The sequence below is a fragment of the Rhinolophus ferrumequinum genome, chromosome 8 (genome assembly GCF_004115265.2).
Source record: "Rhinolophus ferrumequinum isolate MPI-CBG mRhiFer1 chromosome 8, mRhiFer1_v1.p, whole genome shotgun sequence".
Taxonomy (NCBI): Eukaryota; Metazoa; Chordata; class Mammalia; order Chiroptera; family Rhinolophidae; genus Rhinolophus; species Rhinolophus ferrumequinum.
This window is the reverse complement of record NC_046291.1, coordinates 65148519-65168380: the sequence shown is the minus strand read 5'-3', so window position 1 is coordinate 65168380 and position 19862 is coordinate 65148519. Positions and strand designations below refer to the sequence as shown.

Here is a 19862-nt window from a genome sequence, read left to right as displayed (position 1 = left end):
ATAGTTAACCTACAGAACAAGGTTTATCAAAATTTAATGTACATACAAATCATCCAGGAAATGTGTTGAAGTACAAATTCTGGCTGGTAGGTCTGGGGTGAGGTCTGAGATTGTGCAAGTCAACAAGCACCCAGGTGATGCTTCCGCTGCTTAAACAGGAAGGGCCCTTTGAGTAGCAAAGGTCTACGGCAGAGTTGTTCAACTTGGTGTAGTCTTTTCGACATGGGTAGTGAGTCTGGGGACTACCTACATACAAATTAGCTGGGGATGCTCGTTAGAATGCAGATTCTTCATCCCCAACCTGTTTTTACAGAAACAAAATCTATGCAAGTACCCTTTACACCTAGAAACAAGCATTTTGAAACACGTGTTCCAGGTTATTTTTACATACATTTGATATAAAACAGCTTAGCATCAAGCAGTTTACCATTCTGCACTTTTCATGGGAGCAAAGAGAGAGTTGAGTAGATATTGTCAGAGTGGGCTAAGCAGAAACAGTGGCTTGCCTTTCTTGAAAATTCTGTTTGGAGTTGTGAATCATGAAAATGGGCATGCTAGCATTTCGAAAGTGCCCCAGCTACCCAGCTACTTAGAATATGCTTGAGGGTTGAAAGAAGAAACACACACACACACACACACCTCAACTCTTATCCTTTATGTCCTTTACCTTAGATTACCTACAAGGTTCTCTTTTAAAATTACTGGTCCTTATAATCTATATAACCCCAAAGATGCGAAGATGAGGTGAAGTCACATTTCACCTCAGAACAAGTTGAAGATAATGAACCCCCTCCTGTTCATGTTTTCCTCTCAATACCTCCTTCCCCCCACCTCAAAAGAGTTGGGAGACTTTGGCTAGAAATAAATGACAAAGATTTATTCAAAGGCCTTCGGATTTGTAAGTCAAAACCACAACTGGGCAATACTCAGTGTTCCTAAGGAGAAAGAAAAGTTTGAAGGTTTTTACAGTAAAAACACACGTTTGAAAAAAGTTAGTCCTGCATTCTTAGTCCATGGATTGGCTCAGGACAGGAATCTTCCAGATGTCAGGTGACCTGAATAATGGATGCCAGGTTGTCTTGATAAGCATAAGTAGTTATCTAGAAGAAATATATACATCTCCAGCACATGAACATTCTTTCTTAAGTCCTTCAGAGGTTTATCTGTGGAATTTAGGTACATCCAAGCATTGGTGCACAACTGAACTTTCAAAAGCTTAAGTTCCTAGGCTAGTTAAAGCAGGAATAGAATTGTTTCTTCATGTCTCAGCCTCCTTGAGTTTAATAATTTAGCAGCTTGACCACAGTGACTTCATTTTATTTCTTTACTCTTCCTCACACCTGTCTTCTGCTTACTCTTCAACACCCAGCTCTGGTACGCCTTCCACATGAAAGATTTTCTTGGGTAAGCTTGTAAGAGGTGTTAAAAAGTTTTAAAAATGTTCATCATCTTTGACTCAATCATTTCACTTAAAAGATATACCCTTAAGAATCAGTTGGACAAAAATACAAAAATATTTAAAGCAATGTTATCTATAATACAGATTCGAAGTCATCTTTGTAGGTCCTCTGAATAGGTGATTGATTGAATAAATTATAGTATATCTTTTTCTTGAAATACTATGCAGGCAGTAAAAATGATGATATAGATCCATGTTTATTGTCATAGAAGTTCTTGATATTTTGTTAAATGAAAGAGGATTTATAGAACATTATATTAAAAATAATGATACTGCTTAAAATAAATACCATATTTAGTTCACCGATGTGGTCTAATCTAAGTGCTTAGTGCAGAGAGCTCTTGATAAATGTTTGTTGAATGAATGAATATGTTGAGTGCTTTATATAGCCCAGGGTTTATTCTAAGAATTTTTTTTTTAAAAGATTTTATTGGGGAAGGGGAACAGGACTTTATTGGGGAACAGTGTGTACTTCCAGGACTTTTTTCCAAGTCAAGTTGTTGTCCTTTCAATCTTAGTTGTGGAGGGCGCAGCTCAGCTTCAAGTTGTTTTCCTTTCAGTCTTAGTTGTGGAGGGCACAGCTCAGCTCCAGGTCCAGTTGCCGTTGCTAGTTGCAGGGGGCGCAGCCCACCATCCCTTGAGGGAGTCAAACCGGCAACCTTATGGTTGAGAGGATGCACTCCAACCAACTGAGCCATCTGGGAGCTCAGTGGCAGCTCAGCAAAAGGTGCCGTGTTCAATCATCTTTACAACATTTCACTAAAATAGATATCATTACCCACATACAAGTTCTGACAATTAAGTTCACGAACTTGTTGCAACGATATTGCTAACTTTTTTTGATATTAGAGGGATTCTTCATTATGAATTTGTACCAATTGGACAAACAGTTAACTAAGTTTATTATTTGGAAATGCTGAAAAGGCTGCGTGGAAAATTCAGATGACCTAACTTTTCACCAACAATTCATGGCTCACAAAGCACCGTCTGTAAGGGAGTTTTTAGCCAGTAAACAAATAACTGTATTGGAACACCCTCCCTACTCATCAGATCTGGCCCCCAGTGACTTCTTTCTTTACCCAAAGATAAAGGAAATATTGAAAGGAAGACATTTTGATGACATCCAGGACATCAAGGGAAATATGATGACAGCTCTGATGGCCATTCCAGAAAAAGAGTTCCAAAGTTGCTTTGAAGCGTGGACTAGGAGCTGGGGTCAGTGCATAGTTTCCCAAGGGGAGTACTTCGAAGGTGACCGTAGTGATATCCAGTAATGATGTATGTAGCACTTTTTCTAGGATGAGTTCACGAACTTAATTGTCAGACCTCATAGGCTAGATGAGAAAACTGATGTTCAGAGAGATTACCCAGGTTGCCTGAAGTCAAGAATATAGTAAGTGGCAAGACCTGGTTTTGAAAGATCTGATTCAAAGCCCACGTCTTCGCACGTTTTTTGGTTTTTATTATTTTAAGAAGTTGTGCATGTATATCAAAGAAAACATTCTTATAATGTTTACAGCAAGTTAACAGTGGTTAATTGTGATCTGAGTGGTGGGATTATAGGGATATTTTTCTCTTTTTTGTCTATGTATTTTCATGTTTCCAAAATGAAAATGGATTATTTCTGTAATAAAATACATACATTACAATGGGTCTTTGGAGTTCATTTTACCACTGTCAACAACAAAAAGGCCTTCTCGGCATTTTTCTCTCTAAAAAGAATGAATCATTCCCTTTGCCATGGCATGGCAAAACCCACTTCTACCTCTCCTTTTTGGTTTTTTCACTCTTTTATAGAAATTATTGTTTTAACGTTGTTCCTTTCAACTTGACCAAGTTGAAAAATCTATTTTATTCATCTTTGTATTTTTAGGGCTAATGTGGTGCCTGGAACACCAAACATATATCCAAAAACATTGATTTCTATATTTGAAAAAAACTTTAAAATAGTAAAATCACTGGTCACCATGCTAATTTCTTTGCCCCCTTTCTTATGCAGTAAATATTATGTGTTTGTTCCTAGTCTCTGCCATGGCAGAGTGAGTCTCCACTGCCCTTTATCTCCTACCATTAAAAGCAGTAGCCACTAAGTGTAAAAAATCAAAACAAAGCACTTTCCCATCTCCCTGATGGAGAAAAAGCAGTGAAGCCCAAATAATGCTTAGTTACCAAAAGCCACACCAGGTGTCTAATCGAAAGGATATTGATTTTAGCTAGTAAATAGCCCTTAATATAGTTGGAACCTGGGTTGAATATGCAGCCTGGTAATTAGCTAATAAAGCAAACAAGAGCTGGAGAGAACGCAGCACAGTTGGATAAGCAGCAGCCTGTCAGCCAGGAAGCTTACCGAGGTCTAACACCTCCTCATACAGAGGACTCAAGTTACTGTGAGGACTCCATGCCTAGTGTTTTCAGCCATTAATAAGGAAAAACTATATCCTTATCATGGGGTCTGAGATATAACTAAAAGTAGTTGTAAATGTTTTGCAAATAGTATCTGCAATAGAAATGCTTCCTGAAGACAGATGTTGCAATTTAATAATCTTAAGTGGGGAGGTTTAATAACTATTTTAAGTCATTAGGATAATGTTTAGTGCCCTGGGATAATTATTAAACAATTCCCAGTTTGCTAAATCACCTGATACTCCAGAGAAATCCATAGCCTGATTAATTCGCACATTATCTGCCAATAGCTCAGTGAAACTGCAAAGTGGCAGAGGCCAGTTGGGAAAAAAAGAAGAGCAAGAGTGAGAAAAGGACCAAGTTAGCTAGATACCACTTTGAGGAAGAAGAAAATCAGGGACGGAGGGTGAGAGAGCTAAGGTGTAAGAAAAAGGGTTAAGCTGCAAAGGCTCTCAATCAGGCATTCTAAATTAGAAGCCTAGAGGTCAGCTTCAGCATCCAAATGCATTGTAAGAGGCCTGCGCAGACTTTTTTTTTTTTAATTTGATTCTAATATTTTCTTAAATGGAAAAAGCATTTTATATACAAATTCAAGATTTCCAGGATCTTTTGAACATTCAGAGTATCTAGTAATACTAGGTCTAATTCTCTCACAACAGTAATGAACAAGAGCTCCATAAAGGCTGCTCCTTTGATTCTTTTCTAAAGATTTTGATTATGAAAATCTTAAGGCTTATGGGAAAGTAGAAAAAATATCTCTTCGCCTATCTCTACATTCAACAATTATTAATATTTTGCTATATTATTATAAAATTAAAAACCTATATCTATACATTTATATTTTTGCTGAACCATCTTAAGTAGATATGTTACTTTATCATTAAATACTTTAGCATACATTTTAAAAAATAAGGACAGTTTCCTACATAACTGCCATCTTACTATCACACCCCAAAAAAGCCCCCAAACAATCGTAATTCCCTAACGTCTCCTTTACTCAATCCGTATTCCAATTTCCTCCTTGTGCCCAAATGTCTTTTACATTCATTTTCTTTTCAAGCCAGGATCCAATTAAAACACATGCATTGCATTTGGTTATGTCACATTTATCACTTATACACTAGATCAGGCTCCCCCCATCTCCTCTTTTTTTCTGTGGCATTGTCTTGTTGGAGTGGTCAGTTGTCTTGTGGACTAGAATTCATATCTAAAGACTTGATTAATTCAGGTTAAACATTTGGGTCAAACAGAATTCAGAAGTCAGGGTACAGACTTTATATTACATCACATACGGAAGCACATAATACCTGTTGTCTTAGTTGGTAACACAAAGTTTGGTCACTGGGTTAAGGTAGTGGGCTAACCTCTTTGGATGTGGTATGCTCTCTTCAATTTGTCACAGACCCCACCATTCCTTATTTGTTTTACACCTAGCTTAATCAACTCATTTTACCTTGCCTGGGAGGTGTATATAAATGTTGACCTAAAGTCTATCACATGCTACAATTTGGGCTTTATGATAAGAGCATATACCACTGTATCCTTAGAACAATGGAATAGCGCCTGGTACATAGGTGGTGCTAAACAAATATCCATTGATTGATTAAAGAACACCTCAGTTAGAAAAACCTGAAAGAAAAATTTCAGGAACCATGCTCCTGAACTCTATGTGGGTCAGAGAAGCCTTGTGCTCTGAGATACGCGGAGCAGATGGCAGAGGCCCCTGGCTCTAGGGAATGATTCTTTATTTCAACTGGATGGAAATGAACCATCCCAGTGGAGAAATCAGAAGGAGAAAGAATGAATTTAAAATTCTGTGAAACTCAAGAGTGTTGGTTACCCGGACCTCCCATTTGTGAAGGGTCCTGTCACAGGTTGGGTTTTCTGGAAGCAGACAGAGTATGACATGCGGGTTATTATTAGGTATTCTTGTGAAAAGGGGAGCACAGAAGCAGAATTGGGCAGAGGGAGAAATAGAATTGTGATGCAAGCCTAAGAAAAACTCAATCATCACCTGAGATACTTCGGGAGCACTCACAGCCCATCATACCTGCCTCCCTCAATCACAGAGTAAGGACTTGTCCAGGCAAGGAATAACCTTGAATGGCGTAGCTCTCTGTAGTAGAGGGACATACTGAAGGAGTTGGCAGGTGGATATCACTTGCTGAAGATGTTTCTAGCAGTTGGCAAAATGAGTTCTGCTTGAAGGAAGATCTGCGGGTGGGGCGTGGGGGGTGGGGGTCGTGGTCCAGCAGTCTGTCTACCACAGACCCCAAATTTAAAATTTTGCTCTTAACTCTAATTGAAGCTATATGAATGGTATTCCTTCTGCTAAACATTAGTTGGCTAATTGTATTTAAATTACACTATAATTTTTTCAACCCTGTTTTGGCATTTCTTTACTTATTAGAAAGTTAAAATAAAATAAAATAAAATAAAATAAAATAAAATGATCCAGGCATCTTGCAAATTGTAGAAGGTTCTGATATTGCTTGAATGTCCCACGAGGTAGAAAACTGAGCCCATTTTACATGGTTGTAAATTGCTTTGGCATCTTGAATGAAAAATACCCTACAGATGCCAAAAATGTCCTGAAGGGCTAGCTCTACAAAGACAGGTTGGCATCAGTGCCAAAGGGAAGTAAACGTAAGAAGATGTATCAGTTTCCTATTGTTGCTGTAACAAATTACTACAATGTAGTCATATATTCTTCAGAAATATATTCAACAGAAATATATTCTTCCACAGTTCTGCATGCCAGAAGTCCAAAATCAGGGGTGAGCAGGGCCTCACACCCTCCAGAGAATCTAGGGGAGAATCCATTCCTTTCTTCTTCCAGCTTCTGGTGGCCACTGGCATATATTGGCTCGTGTCTCTATTATTAGAATCTCTGTGTCCATGGTCACATTGCCTTCTACTATCTGTCTGTGTGAAATCTCTCTATTATTTCTCTCCTACAAGGATCCACGTCCTATCAGGATAACCTCTCCATCTCAAGATCCTTAATTTAATCATATCTGCAAAGTACTTCTTTCCTCCTTCCTCATCTCCTCCTCCACATAAGGTAACATTCACTGGTTCCAGGGAGGCCACTCTTCAGGCTACCACAGGATAGCTTTTGAGTTTTTGCTTTAGCTCCATAAGTCTAGGGACAATTTGCTTTACATCTAGCCTAAGATCAGGAACGTACATAAGTTGTGTCGAGAGTGAGCATGATGATAGAAAAGCTGGAATTTCACCCTGCTGACTTTGAGACCCCCTTTTGGAAAGCCATCTTTGTGAGTATAGAACTATCTCCAAACCTGAGGAGGATCAGGTTGGTGGTGAAGAGCACATGCTCAGGAAAAGCTGCCTTCCTCCATCCTTGACTATTGAAATGTATTTTTAGAACTCACATTACTCCACTCTTACTAGAAAAAAAAAATATTTTTAGATGCCCTGACACCAGTTTCTCGCTTCTTATCACATATCAAGTTGTCACAGTTCTCAGAAACTTGGCTAGGGCTCAGAGTTAGGCAGGAAGGAAAGGAGATTATTTACAGTGTGGTCTAGAGAATATTAAAAAAGATACTTTCCGTTAAATTGTTAAATTTCTCCTTGATGGAAGTTTGATGGAACCATTTTCTCCTTTTGTTTTATTACACCCCTTGAAAGAGTTATTTGGAAAATAAACTTCAATATGTAACTCAAAGATAACTGTCAAAGAGTCTCTACATTTCTGTTGTTCATTTTTTGGCTTTACAGGATGCTTTTGCTGATAGAGGAGGAATGAAGGAGATTTGCTTTTGAGGCCAAGGTATTTGCTGAGGAAACAGCACCTGTTACTCTCAGGCTTATGTGCCCTGTGTGTAAAGTGTCTTCCTCTTGGCTTGGAAGAAATTAGGTCAATGCCTACATGTTTCAAGGCTGCTGAATTAAAACACAACATTCTTATTTTAAAGCTAATCGTGCACAGACATAAACCCTGTCCATTGCTATTGTTGTTCTATTTTCGTTACTCAGATTCATTTATTTAAAAAAATCATATTAGAACATTGCAAACAGGGGTCAAGTTTATTTTAAGCATTTACTGCTGAGATTCAAGCCATCTCCAGGTTATATAACAGGTGTCCTGATGTGGAACTGAACAAATCTCCAGTTTCTCAGACTGTTTACCCTTGGCTCAGTTGCCTCTTTTACTGAATCATAACCAGATTTACTCTGAAGAACCTAATTTCTCCATTTTGCTTTGGTTCCCACCTCAGAAACTAATACTTATTCATGTTCTCTGCATGAGTTTCTTGGGACATTTCTGCTTACCCACAACCTTCCTGCTGCTATTAAACAGGAGGCTATGTTCCAGAGACAACATTATTCAACTGACATCATCAACATTTGCTGAAGCTTGTTTTCAGTGCTACCCTGACTTACGAACAAAGTAGATGCCTGCCTAAGGAAAAAGTTCACATTTCCTTTACCCTCAAGACCTTTAAATCTAAGTAAGTTTCTTGGTGCCACTTTATATTGACGCTTTAAAAATTTATTTTAAAAATACTTGCACAGATTCTTATAAAGCAGAAATAAAATTTAAAGTGCCCATTAAAATATATTTAGTATTTTTATTTCATCTTTTCAAGGATCATATATTTTCACCTCATTCTTGGTCCTAACTCTTTGAGAATCACTGACGTGGGAAGATTTCCTTGGCTATTTTTAGACATCTATAATTTTGCTTTTAAGAATTCAAGTAACAAGTAGGTGGGGGCCTACTAAATGAGCTGTTCTAATCTCAAAGACCCAAAAGTCACTGGTCCGCTCCTGTTCAAGGATTTTTTCCTGGATAGCACTGTAAATCTTTTATAAACTCTATATTAATTTTTTTTTCTTTGTAAGTAGTAAACTTGTAGTCTTTGTTTCATTTCTGGCTATCTTCTTAATGTTCACAACTATTGTTAACAATGAATGAGATTATAGGTGCATATAGTACTTACATTATGTAAACTACTAAAATACACCTGAATAAAACTATATAATGTAAGAAATATGTGAACACACACAGCAATTAGCGCTCAGAACAAAGGTGTCTTGGCTCAATATTGAACCAAGAGTCAGGATGTCTGGGATATAGGGAAGGAAATTGACATTGCTGATACGATATTATGCCATTAAATCCTAGTTTGGTCATTTGCTAGTTGTGTTACCTTAAGTATGTTCTTCAACAATTTTGAACCTCAATTTACCCATTTGTAAAAACAAAACAAACCCCCCCAAAAAAAACTCACAGAGTTACTCTGAGGGTAAAGATTACATGTGCCTTGTTAAAACTAGTGCCTGGCAGACTAAACAATATGTGAATGTTCAATATTAGCATCCTCAACAGGGAGAAAACTGAGGCTTAGGGAGACTAGAGAACCAGGTCCAGGTTCAAGAACTTAGAAAGAGGATGGATTTGAAGCCCACACACTGCTCTCTCTACCAAGCAGTTTCTCATTTTAGTCTTGACTATATGTTTAGCTAACTAAATAACCTTAGATAAGATACTTAATACATCTGGGCCTTGATTTCATCAGTTGTAAAACAAAAATGTGGGCATTAATAACATTTACAGCCCCTTTCAATCCTTACATTACATACATTTTATAATGAGTTTTGGTGACTAATGAACACGTGGGGAAAATTTGTTTCTCTCTTGTGGAACAAAAAGGGGTTCTATGGAAAGTAACATCAGGGTGATCTGATCATAAATTTCTAACTGGGCAGATGATGGTCCGTAGTTGCATCCTAGGCATATACCTTTAGTGAAAGGCTTATCTTTGCTCTGAGCAAGCCCTGTCCATTGTTTCTGTGCATCTAGGTTAACACACCTTTGAAATGCCTCTTTTCAGACCCCTCAGAAGGGAAACCAGTCTCAAGAGAGTACATAAACTTGTCAACTATCATGTAATCCAATCACTGTCTTGCTTTCTCCTACCTTCATGTCATCTTCCTTATGTTCCCTCCTTAATTCCAAATGAATAAAAGAAGCTGCAGCTGCCTTTCTAAGAAGCATTTTCTCAGACTGTTGAGATCTTACTTCTCGGCATGTCCTCTGTTTGGCTCAAATAAATTTTTATAAAAATTCTCTACAGGTTTCGACATTTTATGTCGACACCCTAGAAATGTGCAGGACCTAAAGCAGTTGGCTCTTGGCATGTGGCAGATGGTTATAAAAGGTGCTTGGTAGAATCACCAGTGGAAGGTTCCTCCATGTTGGGGCAAGTTCACCCCCAGCAGCTGGGTTTCAGATATCTCAGTAGCAGGTACCTACCCTCTATGCTCGGGAAGGGAAGAACTCAGTCATTTTGTTACACTAGAGTATAGAAGATAACTTAAGTTCATCTGACAACACTACAAAAGCAAGATAAATTAAATTTATGCTTTGGTAACATGGAAAGAAGAAAGCTTTTTAGATTTTGGTGGCCATGTGAGGCTGAAAACCCATGGCAGTCCTGAAGTTTTCTTAGGCAGATGAGAAAAGTGTTAGGTGGCACCAAAGATATTTGACACTCTCAATCTGAAAGACAGTAAACATAGTTTCATTCCAAATGCTGAATCATGCTTATGATGACAAGGAGAAGCACTTAAGACTCTAACTTCCCTGAGGTATCGGTCTTCAGCAGATTGCTTCTGCTGAAATAATTACAAGTTTTTAAATTGGGTTATGGTAAGTGCTTCCCCTCCTACACCCTCACTCAGTTTTCCTCATTTTTAGCCTTCAACCTGTTTATTTGTTTGGTTTCGTTTTAATTCCGTGAGCAAAAAGAAGCTGTAGCAAGTGTATGTGTGTATAGGAAAGGTTTTTAATCTAGTTTGTGGATCTAGTGTGATACTTAATTCTGCACAGTAGTTCCAAAATTAATGATTATTCTCCTTCTCCCCACAACATTACCTTAAAAATGAAAAGAAATTGCCTAGGCATATGAAAAATTATGCTCCTGTTAGATACCCCAGTCAGTAACCAAACTCTTTTAGTGGAATTCTTGTCAGAACAAGCAAGCTACAGGGGCAGAGATAGAGAGGTAGAAAGCTACTTTAGGTACTTATAAATAGTATCCTAAATTTTAAAGCATTATGTATAAGGCTAAAAGGAAAACATTATTTTTATATTTTATTCCCTCTAGAAAATACTGATGAAGTGAATAGAGAATGGGTTTTGATTTTGTAAGTTTCTGAGGGTCTTGAAGCAGAGATATCATAAACTTTTGTGTTTTGAAACTATCTCATGTTCATCTTTAAAAATTAAATTAAAAAAAATTTTTAGCACTTTTGCCTTGAACAAAAATGGATGCCTAATTATGCTGAATAATCACAAGTCAGCTATGTTTTCATGCAGTGAATGGAAGCAACTATTTTACAACACTTTCCTATTTTTAACATTTTTTTCAAGGCTGTACTTGAGATTGTTTCAAGGTGTGTGTATAGAAGGGGGAAGTGTAGGGTGGAGGCAGGGTTGTTTAGAAAAAGAAGATCCAGAGTAAACTGCTGATAGTATTAAACTTCCTTATCTCTCCTCCCTTAACCTCTCCCATACACACCTTTTTCCTTTGGTGATTTTCCTGAATTCTGCTGGATACCTAATGTCCTGCTTTCCTTTGGTTGTTTTGGGCCCCAACTTTGGCAAGAGAAATCATGTCCAATGCTGTTGACATTTTTCACCTCCTCAAAATTATCTGCTTCCTCCCATGTCCTAGTCCATCGGGGTCTGACTTGGGTTAGACCATCATGGATAGATAGTCATAGGTTATTGATGACAACTGAATCCCTGCTGGCTTGTTAGCTGGCAAAGTGACTGGGACATTTGGGGAAAAGAAACAGTAGATATAATAAGGCCTGCAACTAGTCATTCACCCAAGCATTCATTTCAAATCATTAAACACTTATCAAACATCTATTACATTACAGGCTAGGCACCAAAGTGAATAACAGATGGTTTCCATTTTCCAAGCACTGAACTGTTCTGGGAGAATTAGGGGAAAAGAAATCCAGGACTTGCACCTCGATTCAACTATGTTGTTCTTCTGTGTGACATGTTGCTCTTCCAGATAAATGTTTGGGATTTGATAATGCATAAAAGTATTGGTCTATTACAGGGGTTCTCAACCCTGGCTGCTTACATTAGTCACCTGGGGGAGCTTTGAAACAGTTTTCTCAAGCTTTAATGTGCATCAGAATCACCTGGAGGACTTACTAAATAAGATAGCTAAGTCCCAGCCTGAGTTTAGGAATCAGTGTGAAGTGAAGCCAAATTTGCTTTTCTGTCAAGTTCTCAGGTGATGCTATTGGCTGCTGGCTCCCAAGGCTACCCTTTGAGAATCAGTTTTATAACATAAGGATTTCCATGTTCCATCCAGACTGATTTAATTAGTGTGGGAATGGGAACCTGGTATCGGTCATTTTATGACCCCTTCTCCCATTCTAATGTGTGTCGTGGGGGAGGAACAAACTTTCCTCTAACCTTCTAGGTTCTTCCAGCTGGTCTAATAATCCAATCCCAATCAGCATAAGACAGATTAATGAGAAAAATAACCAAATTTAATTACATACATACCTATTGAGACAGGATAGCTATCCTGTTGTTAGGTAAACAGGGAAGTCCCAGGTAGAATAAACAAAGGCAACCATATCTTGGAACTCCAGGTTCTGAAATGACTCTTTCGCTCCAGGGCAACAATGTAATTGTGCCCTGGAGATAAATGGGTTATTTTGTAAATCCCTTCAGGCTGGACAAACAGAGCTAATTTGACAGACAAAATCCATCAGAAGGTGCCAACTCCCTTCCCCAAGCATGCTAGAGAAAGTATAAAAGTAAGAGCTTTTTGCCTTAGCCAGTGGGCATTCCAGTTTCAGGTACCCCTTCTCTTAAGAGAGCTGTACTTTCACTTTAATAAAAATCTTTGCTCCTTTACCTTTCCTTCCGAATCTGCATTCTCATTCTTTGGGTACATGAGACCAAGATCTCCGGGCACCAGATACCAGAATCCTGTATCATTTGGGGGACCAGATCCCTGTATCACTACAAGAACACCACATACATGAGTTCAGAGACAGAAAGGGAAAATGAAATATATATGGAATTCTGAGCTAAAATGAGATTAGGCCCTTGGGGCTTCAGAGCAGAGGAAGGTCATTCACTGGACAATAAGAAGAGTGTTTAGTAATTAGATCTTTTCCCTGCCTTTCCAGGAATACCAGGGCTGAGGTTCTGATAAGTCATAAAAAGTTGTTTCTGGTGATAACTCTTATTATCTGCAAGATTCCAATCTAGATTCTTTAAGGGAGAGGTAAAAGTTTCTGCAGGACGCCCCCCCCCCCAGGGTCTCCATTATCTCAGCTCAAAATAACCCACATGCCAAAGTAGTACATCTTGGGGAGGCCTGTTCTGAACCTCTTCATAAGCCAAGGCTGACAACCACTGTTCCTCTGGATACACTACCACTGGATAGGCTGCTTTCCTGAAGTTACTGTCCTAGGAGTTTGGGATCCAATTCCTCTGGGTCAATTTTAATAATTCGGCAGCATTTAAAGAAACTAGTAAGTGACTTAATAAATAATTGGAAAAAACACACTACTGCGATTTGGATTCAAATTTATTTGGCTGCCTTCCTTTGGAAGGCCTTTCCAACACTCCTCTGGTTATTTTCCAATACCATGGTAGAAAGGTTATTTTTAAAGTGCCCAGAGGTCTTCGGAGGAAAGGTCTTAAAGAAACGGGGTCCCTTTGAACCACATCTGCACCTTCCTTGGGTCCACTTGGGCTGGTCTAGCACTTGTAGTTCCAACAAGCGAGCTGGGCATGCTCAGTTGGCAGGGTCAGTTTTGGGGGGTGCAACTGGGAAGCCTGCTGCTGTGCTGCGGGTTTCTCTGCCTCCCCCCACCTGTACGAGGCTGGGCCTCAGGAGCCTGTGCTTAGCATCCCAACCCCTGGGGCTTTGGCTTAGTCTTCCCTGCGGGTCCCCGCGCTGACATTCGGGCGGGGAGTCAGGAGGCCGGGCGCGCCCGCAGAGCGCGCGGGGGGAGCCCGGGCGAGGGCTCTGGGCTCTGACGGCGGGATTCCAGGGGTCCGCCCGCCTCCTAGACGCGTTTGTAGGCCCAGGGAAGCCTGCCCGGCGAGTGGGGGAAGCCAGATTCGTGGGCGGGTGACAAGAAAGCAGGTAAGCCAGCCCCGCCGGCCTGTAAGCGGACGAGTGTGTCCTCTCTCCCGGGCAGGTGGCGGGGGCGGCTCGCGTGGTGGAGGGCAGACGTAATGGGACACCTCCACCGTCTTCCGCCGGCCTGTCCTGCTCCGCAAGGCGGAGCGGAGGGTCTGGGGTGCGGCACGGCGAGGGCGCAGGGCAGTAACCGCCACCTGGGCGAGGGCCAACGCAGCCGCCGCGCCGCGGCCCCACCCGGCTGGCCTCACGTCCCCGCGTCTGGGTCCCGGCACGTTCATTGGGCGGCAGCGACCTCGCTAGCTCGCCGCCCGCTGGTTCGCAGCGCTTCCTCCCCCACCCCACGGCCCTGGCTCCGTCCTCCACTTCCGCGTTTCCCTGCTGGGCCCGCGAAGCCTGGGCCCGAAATATCCGGGCTGGATGTGGCGGGCGCGCCACTCAGGCCAGCCCTCGGGGAGGGAGGAGGAGCGGGAGCGGGAGGAGGAAGTGGCCGCGGGGGCGGGGAAGCGGCGAAGCCGGGCGCGTTGGGTTACACTGGCTCAGCCTGCCCCGAGTGACATCCACGCGCGCCTCGCCGCGAGTACCAGGGCTGAGGCTCTGATTCCTGGGGTGGCCGTCTCCTCCCCGGCCGGAGGAACTAGGTGCTCCAGCCCTCTCTCCCCTCGCGCCAGAAGATCAGTGTCAGGTGTGTGCTTCCTGGGAGAGTGGGTTCTCTCGCCCCCAGGGTTCTAGGGGGCACGGACCCTTTCTGACCCGGGATAGTCCTCTACGACTCCGGTGTTGGGCTGGGTGGTGGCAAGAATCTGGGGAAAGATTTTAGGATTTCTCCCCAACAACAGAAGGTGGACTCATTCTTATCTAGGAATTAGCTGTTTACGTTTAGGAGGGCGGTGGGGTGTAGTAATAATTCACCTTAGTTAAGTGGCAGGACTTTGGGGCGAGGGTTGGTACCTAACTGCAAGTTTACTGCAAACTTTTGTCTTGTGGATGTTCTTGGCTCGTCTGATGATTATTGCTCCCTTCTGAAGCAAGGGAGGGAAAGATTCTAGAAGGGGGCTGAGGCTTCTTTGAGGACCTTAGCAACTGGAAGGTGACAGTTCTAGGAGGCAATGGAAGGCATACACTGATGAACTTAAATGAGCCTCCACTCCCCAGATAGTAACTTCTACTGAACGAAGAGAGACTTGTAAAGAATGCTTTGTCAGGAAGGTATAGCCTGTGAATGAAGTGTTGCTCCTAGCAGCTGGGCTCTAGACTGCCTCCCACCCAGGCAGAGGACCATTCACTCCTGAACAGCCTTCCTTAGGAGTTCCAAAGTCATTTACAAACACAGATTCTCATAGTCTTAGTGGCATGGGCCAACCCGAATTACATAACACATTATAAATATCATGAGGCAGCTATAGAAATAGCTAACAGCTAATTTAGTCAACTTATACTCATATATAAATAGGTGAGGGAAGGCAGGGTAAGTTACACCCAGTCTTTATTGCTTAAAACAAAACTGTTAGAATTTTGCACATGTTCCAAGTTTAAGAGATGGGAAGTTTCTTTTTGGAGTGTGGAGGGTAATGGCAACTGCCGCACTGGGGCCAAGCACTTCCTGGTGGCTAGCTGCTGAGCACTCTGGTTTCTAAGTCCTACAGTTTTTGCTGGCCATCTGCTGAGAGCTGGATGCCATTGCCCAATGGATACCATGTGCAGCCTGGGGAACCTTCTGATGTGGATGTTGAAACCTCTCTGTGTTTCTTCTAGGGGCATATGTCAAGTTATAACACTCCGTTGATTTTTACAAATCAACTCCTCAAATAATGCAGCAGTACCATAGTGAATAATGGATAAGAGATGGAATTTGGGTTTGAGAACCAACATTGGTGGAGCTGTCCATTCTGATATCTCACATAGTCACTTCATTTTATAAAGAAATTCTGAAGAGTATTAAAGGTCTGCTTCTTTTCCCCTCCCTCTGATTTATTAAAAGATGCAATGGGCTGGCTCAATAATTGACAATAGAGCCACAGTATTACCAATTATCAGTGGGTTTTAAACCCCCCGCCCCCCCAGTGTAATTTTTGTAACTATTTAATCTTATATTTTAAAAGATTCCACTGTCATTGTACAAAAATCATATTGGAAAATTACTGTAGCTCTAAAATTATCCTCTTTGGGTATATGTTTTCTATCTTTCATCACTAGCATGTAAGTTCTGTGAGAGGGCTTGCTCAGCCTCACACACTTTTGTACTTCTAAGGCCTGGAGTGATGACTAGCTTGTAATAAGCACTCAATAAATGTTTTCTCGATGAGTGACTACACTGTGGGCCGAACTCGAGCTGAGTGTAGTGGGGGAAAGAAAACCAGATTTTGGCCTTAGATAACTATTGAAACTCACTGAGCCTCAATTGTCTTGGCAAAATGTGGATAATAATATATGCTATAATATATGCAAAGTTGCTAGTAATGGACCTGTCAGATAGTAGACTTGAAAATATTAGTTTCCTTTCTTCTTATGTTTTTAATTTTTATATTCAAAAAAGGAAGATTTGGGCAAAGCATGTAGTTAGCTAGATAATTTAGCTCTTGCATGTTGTGTATGAATTATCCAGGCTTTCTTCTCTTTAATTTGGTGTGCGTGATTGGGGGTTGGGAATGGGGAAGGTGGTTAGTGGCAGCTATGGTTATTAGCGAAGGGAAGCAATGTCTAGATCATTATCTAGTTTTGCCTCTTTTTTCTTTCTTCTTGTTCGGTTCTTGTTCTTCTTCTCCTCCTTCTCCTTCTTTTCCTCTTCTTCTCACCACCCCCCCCCCCCCTTTCTTAAATGTGATGTTTCTGCTTAGGTTTTCCAAAACTTGATTCTATTTGTCAATACCTGGACTCAATGGGTTGTCCTAACTGCAGAAACAACACTTCAGAAAGAGCATTGGAAATCAAATGTATGTAACATTTGTTTTCTTAAATGAAGCTTTCTGTAGGCTTGTGCAGCATTATACAGTACCAAGTTCTAGGTAAAGAAAAAGTATGGTTATCTTGCTTTTGAGAAGTTAGAATTTGTTTAACGGTAAAACATTAGATGTAAAACAATTCGAGAATAACATACGATCTTGCATAGTTATCACCTAGTGATAGAATGTTGGCTTATAACTCTTTTGATTACAGAAGGGAAATTTTAACATGGGCTCAAGTAGTTGAGGCAATTTTGTGATGAAGAGGATGTCACTTCAGCAACAGAGAAACTTAAAGTTTCCTGAAGATTATAGCGAAAGAAGACCATCTTTGTTTCAAGAATGTTTGCTATTTTGTACTTCAGTGTACGTGTATTAAAAAGCCAGCACAATCATATACTTTCAAAAGTGTACTTTCTATTTCTAGTGAAAAGTATATTAGAAACCTACAGTAAAATTCTGTATGTGCAGTAAATCATATACTTTTCACTATGTCTTTGAAGTTTTAAAGTCCACGATTGGAGTTAAAAATTATAACTTTATTTTTGCCACTTTTAACACATTTCTGTAAAAGTGTGTCACATGGCCTGCCTGTTACTCTATCCAATTGTGTACAATGGGATATCGTTTTCATCTGAGGTTTCAGGGGAAAATTACTAGTCTGTAGGTTTAGGATCCCCATAACTGGCTCATTTCAGGGTTATTTTAGGAGATAGGGAAGAACTGAGTGGAACTAAACTAAGAAGATATTATCAAAGTATTTTTAGATGCTCATCAAAATACTTAGATAATTACAGCAGGACTCATCACCTTTGAGATAAGATGAAAACTTGGAAGTTGTGTCATAGACGAAGAAGCAACTAATAAAGGACAGGTTGTATATTTCCTTGATTTAAAATGGTTGACTGATGGAGGAAAGAAACGTAGAAGGGAGAGATGAATAGACTCAACTTCAAGTGAGAAAAGTCAAGGGCCAAGGTGGCTACAAGCCAGTAAATCTCTAACAACTTTAAAGGAGACCTCTTCCTGAGTTATCTGACCAGGGATTGATCGCAGGGACATTTAAGGAAAAAGAAACACGAGGAGCTGGTGGTTTAAATACTGAGGGTGTTTAGATGATTGTGGTCAGAGTTTGTCCAGAACTCTAATTTTGTGTCCTTATATGAGTGTGACCATGATTTTTTATTTGTTGTTTCTTGTTTTCCAGGATTTTCATCTTTTTTGGAGGTTCTTACTGGTTCTTTGTGTTAAATGTTTCTTCCTGTATCATGTCTGTGCTCTTGTTTCTCATTTTTCAGTTGAAAATTTTATGTTGGTTCTTTCAAAATCCGATTTCTGGTTTATGCAGTAGACAAAACATGGTTTCTGATTTTTTGTTTTGTTTTTTTTTTTTGGTTTCTGATTTTAATTAGGTTAAGCTTTGGTTCTAATACTTCACTAAAATTAATGGGAAAAATTAGTTCATATAAAATATTTCTCTCCCAACTAATAATTTATTGTGACATATGTATTAACAAAACTTTAAAGCATTATTTGGGAATATCATTTAATTATACAGGCAAATTGAAATTATTCATGTAATAATTTATTTTTAAATCGTGAGATACTGTTAAAATGTGTGTATTTTGAACAATTACTGTTTAACTTAGATTTTTTTTTAAGTCTCATATTTTTCAAATAGCGATATGTCTTCTGTGGAATCTCATATTTGATTACCCACTATATCCTTGTGTAAAAGGTTTTAATATAGAGGAGAAAACAAAACTCACAAATTATAACGGAGGGGATATTTTCTGAAAATGAGATTTCTAGAAGCTGCCACTGTCAAATGAGATGGTCTCTGAGTATGACTTGTTGACATATGCTTAGGAAGCTTTATTACTTACCTTATACCCACCAGTGACTACTAAAGTAAGTTGGTTACACACAGTAGGAACAAAAGTTTATGTTCAAGTAAATGTTTTAGGAAAATTTTGGTTAAGATTTTATGCCATTATTATTTCAATGAAACACAATAAACTTCTAAATGTATTTGAAAAGTGATGAAAATAATCACTAGGTACAAGGTTCTCAAAAGTCATTTTCCTTTTATTTAAATGGAATAAAGAAAGGATGTTTTGTTTCATTGTGGTAACGTCAAAACTGCTTTGATCCTATTACTCTCTGTTCCTCCCTTCTGTGGGTCACTCTGTGTTATTGGATCAAGTTCTAAATACTTGTGTGGGAATTTATGACTTCTGCAGTCTTTCCCCAATTTTAAGTTTCTGCCGTTATCTTCAAGCCAAATTGGACTACTTGGAATTCCTTTAATCTCTCTTATTCCTACTGCTGACCCTATACTTATGATCTTTCTTCTACTTCACCTTTTTGAAATCCTACCAATCCTTGTATGTCCTGACCCAACTGGCTGCCGGTTTCATGATGCTTTCCCTCACTGCCCCAGTCAGAAGTGTTATGTATACTTTCTTTTCTTTTTGTCTTAAAGTCTATTTTTTTTAAATTTAAGTATAGTTGGTACACAATATTATATTAGTTTCAGATGTACAATCTAATGGTTTGACATTTATATACCTTATGATGTGATCACCACCCTAAGTCTAGTAACCATCTGTCACCATGCAAAGTTATCACACTGTTGTTGACTATGTTTCCCTTCACCTTTTTCCTCTTTTTCCTCTCCCATCCCCTCTCTTCTGGCAACCATCAGTTTGTTCTTTGTTCCTATGAATCTGTTTTTGTGTTTTTTGTTTGTTTGGTTTGGTTTTTTTAGGTTCCACATGCAAGTGAAATCATATAGTATTATATTTGTCTTTCTCTGTCTCATTTCACTGAGCACAATACCCTCTAGGTCCATTCATGTTGTCGCTAGTAGCAAGATTTCATTCTTTTTTA

At 39.8% G+C, this 19862-nt stretch overlaps 1 protein-coding gene across 2 annotated transcripts in view; it reads left to right on the top strand.

The window, feature by feature from the left end:
- The first annotated feature begins 13697 nt into the window (after window positions 1–13697).
- Window positions 13698–19862, top strand: part of GPD2 (glycerol-3-phosphate dehydrogenase 2) — a 134133-nt gene continuing 127968 nt past the window's right edge. Inside the window, exon 1 of one of the 2 annotated variants that reach the window (XM_033112235.1) lies at window positions 13698–14031. The gene's annotated coding sequence lies outside the window, so the exon portion shown is untranslated. Of the gene's footprint in view, window positions 14032–14593; window positions 14714–19862 lie in introns of those variants that run through there. The other variant, XM_033112234.1, reaches the window with a different exon arrangement.